Below are 5555 nucleotides of genomic sequence, written 5' to 3'. Positions count from 1 at the left end.
TTGAGTCTCGCTAGTGAGAGAACGTGCCAGCTGACGGCAATCTTCAGCATACTTGGCGACTTCGGAAAGCGGAGTGTACTCTGCGGCATCAGGTTGGTACGGCAGTATGGTGTCCAAAGGGCAGGAAGGCTCTCGGCCATACACAAGGAAAAACGGGGAAAAGCCGGTAGTCGCTTGCGTCGCGGTGTTGTATGCGAACGTGACAAAGGGGAGTACGGTGTCCCAGTTGGAGTGGTCGGATGAAATATACATCCGCAACATGTCGCCAAGTGTGCGATTGAACCGTTCGGTCAGGCCGTTGGTTTAAGGATGGTATGCGGTCGATTTTCGGTGAATGATCCTGCACTCCGTGAGGAGGGCTTCGACACCCTCCGACAAGAAGACACGGCCCCTATCGCTCAGTAGTTCTCGGGGAGCACCGTGGCGAAGAACAAAATTGCGAAGGATGAAAAACCCAACTTCACGGGCGGTCGCTGCCGGCAGAGCTGCAGTCTAAGCGTAGCGAGTAAGATGATCTACGCCGACAATAATCCACCGATTTCCACACCCGCTGCATGGAAGCGGGCCGTAGAGGTCGATGCCGACGCGGTCGAACGGACGAGCCGGGCATGGTAGCGGCTGCAACGGTCCTGTGAAACGGTGTGTAGGTGTCTTGCCCTGTTGGCAATTAGTACAAGCCTGAATGTACTTGTGCACAAAGTTGTACATGCCTCGCCAATAATAGCGCTGACGCAACCTTGTGTAAGTTTTGAGGACGCCGGTATGAGCGCTTAGGGGATCAGCGTGAAAAGATGCGCAGGTGTCAGAGCGCATATGACGAGGTATAGCAAGGAGCCATTTCCGACCGTCCGGCATATAGTTGCGGCGATATAGAATGTTGTCTCGCACGGAAAAGTGGGTTGCTTGGCGACGCAGTGCTCGTGTCGAAGGGACATCAGACGGAGCGGCAAGGTAGTCAAGTAACATTGCAAGTGTTGGGTCCTTGCGCTGCTCTGTGTGCATGTCGGTGATGGTCAATGGTGACAGGGTGGACGCGGAATCTGACAAAGGTGCCAAGTCAGGCGTCAGTGGGGAGCGGGAGAGCGCATCAGCGTCGGAGTGCTTGCGACCGGAGCGGTACATGACGCGGATGTCTTACTCTTGCAAGCGAAGCGCCCAACGTCCTAAGCGTCCCGACGGGTCTTTCAAGGAAGAAAGCCAACAAAGGGCATGGTGGTCTGTAACTACGGCGAAAGAACGGCCGTAAAGGTATGGACGAAACTTGCTTAGTGCCCAGACGATCGCCAGGCACTCCTTTGCTGTCACTGAGTAATTTAATTCTGCTTTCTTCAGAGTACGGCTAGCATAAGCGACCACGTTGTAAGAACGCCAGGTACTGGTAGGCACTGCAAGGACTGTTTGTAGCACGGGGTTCTCTCGCGATCACGGCACGGTCCTTCGTCTTCCTCCTCAGTCGGCACATACCCAGGGGCGCCTCTGCTTGATTACACTATCAATAATTGCCGCAGTCGGCGGCAATTCTTTGCCACAGCCTCACACTTGTCTCTGCCCACAGGGGCATGCGGTCGAGAAGCATGCGTCGTCCAGCCCGGCTCGTTCAGTGATCATCTGTCAGCTTTCAAGAGCGACAAGCGCAGGACTTCCACACGGTGGTATCAAGCCTGCACAAGCAAGACCACCTGCCCATCGACTAGCCAGGGCACCAGAGGACTGCTGTTCGTCTCAGCAATGCCTTTAAAAGCCCGGACTGATTGCTAACCTTCTGCAGTCAGCGGAAATTCTTTGCCACAGCCTCACGCTTGTTTCTGCCCAGGTGAGCTAAGGCTCTTAATTGCACTGTTTGCTTCCTACATGCCGCCGACTGCCACAGAGAGTTTTCTATTTTGTTTATTAGGGTTGTGTATGATCGTGTTGCTGCGCAATGCCATCGTTGTCCTGTGCAGATTGCCCCGATCATATGCCTGATGACGGCCGTTTCATGTGTTGGAATGAATGAAAAAAAAAAACATTTCATTTGGGCTCATCCTGTTCTGGAATTTCGGAATACACGTTTTTCTCGATGGGTTCGTTAAATGTGACATATGGAAGTGTCGTGATTGTCGACAAGCAAAAAACTGGCCCGAGGCTCCAGGCGCATCTGCTACAGATGAATGACAACAATTTAAAACGACACCGACCACCCCGTTTGTGTATAATATATGATATTGTTACGCGAAGGACGAGTCAGTAAGACGAGCAACTATTTACAGGTTGTATTTACAACAGCGGTTGCAGCGCTGACCGGTTAGTAGATGTAGATATGTAGATAGATTCACAGCGCGAGCCCAGCTCGTTCTTCCTCTCCTTTCTCGAGTGATGGCGCCCGCGCGCCTCGTTCAAACAATCAAATACCACACGCGTGTAGCAATGTAATATATATATATATATATATATATATATATATATATATGCATGTACACATATTAAATATATATATATATATATATAATATAAATATATAATAAGACAAAACGTCTTATTATATATTTTTAAGCTTTCGTAGTCGGTGTCCTTTTCAATTGTTGTCATGCATATTCCCGACCAGACGGGTTTCCGTCCAACTCTTGACTTCTGCTACAGCTGAACTTGAAGCCCTGCAAAGCCAGATAGGAGCTATAAATCAAAAACTGGACAGTCTTTCTTCGCTTAGATTTGATCTAAATACTCTGCTGCCGCTTCCATCCAAAATCGATCACCTTTCGGGATTGACGAAAACTGTCGACAAGCTCCAGCCTTCCTTGAGCGAGCTACAGATTTCTATTACATTCATGTCATCTAAATATGACCATTTTCTCGTTAGGATAGAAGCAAGGGAAAAAGAAATCAAGCAAGCCAACTCGGAGGTTTCTTCTCTCACACTCAAAGTGCAGCTAGGAGCGTTCCCCGGAGGATGACACTGGGCAAGGACGACGAGAGGCGCACCGCGCGGCCCAAAGCCATGGCCCGTAAGCTGGAAGAGAACCCCAGGGTCCTCTACGCGGACGCCTCGCTCCGAGAACACAGTGACCGTGCAGCGGTGGTGTTTACGTCCACCGCTGCACGGTCAGCGCGTCCCTGAAGACAACAGACCCCGCAGTTGCCGAAAAAGCGGCCGTGGCCCTCGCACTCGCACAGCCGAGCGTGGAAACCGTGTTCACCAACTCAAAGACAGCCTACGGAAGCTTCCGCAGGGGGGTAACCTCCTCCGCGGCCCGAGCCAATCTATCTAAGTGCAAGCCTCCGGGAAGAGCCATAGAGCTAGTGTGGGTCCTGGCTCACTTGCAGGTAGCAGGCAACACCATCACTGATTACCATGCCCAAGAAATATCAATCCGGGCCGAGCACGAGCCGGAAGAGCTACCGCACCCGGTTACCAGATTTCGGGACATTACCCTGATGTATCGAGAGGAAAGGTGCAGACTGCCAGAACCGCACCCCAGATTCACCAGTCAACAATCCTGCGTCGAGCGCCGGCGCTTGCGCGTCCCGTGCTGGTGAACCGCATCTACGCTGCGGCACACGATACGCTCTGTCTTTTTGAAAAAGAGAAAAGGGCACCCTGCCGTACATCTTGGCAGAGTGCACAGAACCCCCCCCCCCCCTCCTCCCCAACCCCTTGAGCAATGGGAGGCCTTGTTATCCAGCCCCGCCCTACCGATTTAGCTCGCACTGACGGACAGGGGTGAGGAGCTGCTGGAAACATATGGGTCCTGTAACTTGGGAACCACCCCGTCTGGTGCCTGCGTGCACCACCGATTTATTTTGGGCCCAATAAAGATGACTATGCAGCATAATCATCAATTCGCTCGCTCCTGCTACCGCGCTGACTCACTGCATCGTTATCACGGTGAGTTTCCGCAATCATCCACTGAGATGTGTACATGTTTGCTTCTGCGCGTGTAACACTATGCTTGTTAATATAGTTAGTGTGCCTATGTTTACAAGTCTACACGGCCAATAAAATCACTATCCTTACTTTGTATAGCTGTCCACTAATTTGCTATGCAATCGATGCTTCGTCTTTCGTGCGAAACTGCAATTTTTTTGCGACTGGTTCGATGGCGCATATCTCGCTACCCGTGCCATTCTCAAAATTCGTTCCAAGTTTGTATGCCTTGTAAGTTCACCGCCTACAATGCGCAAATTGCAATATCTGCCAAAAAGTAATTATAGAAAAAGTATATTAGTGATTTTTGTCAATTATTTCATTGTTTGCTTCGAATCATTGTGCAAGAGACGTCCGGCTTTTTAAATATTCGAGCTGCCGAACTAGACTTCTGCTATGTGCCACCGGCGTTTAATAAAATGCTGCAAAACCTAGAAATGTTCCCGTATGCGACAAACGCTGAGTCCGGGATCGGCCCACATTGTTATGAAACTCGCTTGCCAGGATTGGCCATGACCATGACTGCATGACGACTGTGTGACGTCGATGGAATGGCGTCAAAGGAACGACGAAGGTGTTATGACGACGATGGCATGACGGCAATGGGGTGATAATTCCCAAATGATGACAATTGTACACACGTGCCATTCTTCAACGAACTTGTTTCCCGCCGACATAAGTGACTGTAAGATGCCACACTGTAGAGTTACTGTATATTGCTCCCACACGGTAGCCATATTCATTACCTCTACGGGAATACCATGTAGGTACCACTGTTCGAAGAAACGCTTTGACGCCGGCTTGTGTCACTATGTGCCAGTAGGTCGATGCCGCTCTTCAATAAACCCCTTTGATGCCAACTTGGGCAGCTAGGTTTGTGCCACTGGGAATTAGCCGCTCAGCAATGAAAAAAAAAAGATCTCTTCAATATCACCGATGCTAAGCGTAATCAAGCCCACGTCACAAGGGTTCCACCTGACAGCAACCGACGCATTATCAGGCTGCGCCGCGAATGGACATGTAGGACATCTGCCGCTTTTGCAAGGACGCTTTTCACGCCAACGCTTTAACAAGCCGTGCCGTGAATTCAACGGGCATGTGCCGACCTTCAATGAGTCTCTCGCCAGCTTGAGTCACGGAGTATATGTGCCACTGAGTGTGCTGCAAACGAGGGAACAATTGTCAGCGCTCGCGGCGCTCTGCGCTTCTGCCCACGCGCGCTCTTCTCGGTAGTGCCACCAGAGAGCGCAGCGTGTGCAGAAAGAAGCGCGAGATGAAGCCCGGCCCACATGGACCGGACTTTCACGGCGAACTTCGTGCGGCCCGCACCAGCGTGGCGGAACGCCAGCGTGCCGCCGCCATGCTGCACCCACATGCGGCGAAAAACAGGCGGCCGCCGCCGCCACGATTTGAATTTTGCTACAAACACCGTGATTCTGTTCCTAGTAAAATGCGGTGAAAAAAAGCCGGCCGATCCCACGCCCTGTGGGAATCGATGTTATGTGAAGCAGTGTGCGGGGAGCCTACCAAGTTAACGAAACGACCATGAGAGCACCAAGACATATATGCGACTCTTTCATGACCTACATGACCCGCATGTCACGGCATTCATGTCATGAGTCCTCAGGAGTCTCCATTAGCTACACCTAAG

The sequence above is a fragment of the Dermacentor silvarum genome, chromosome 11 (genome assembly GCF_013339745.2).
Source record: "Dermacentor silvarum isolate Dsil-2018 chromosome 11, BIME_Dsil_1.4, whole genome shotgun sequence".
Lineage (NCBI taxonomy): Eukaryota > Metazoa > Arthropoda > Arachnida > Ixodida > Ixodidae > Dermacentor > Dermacentor silvarum.
Note: the sequence above shows the minus strand (reverse complement) of the source record.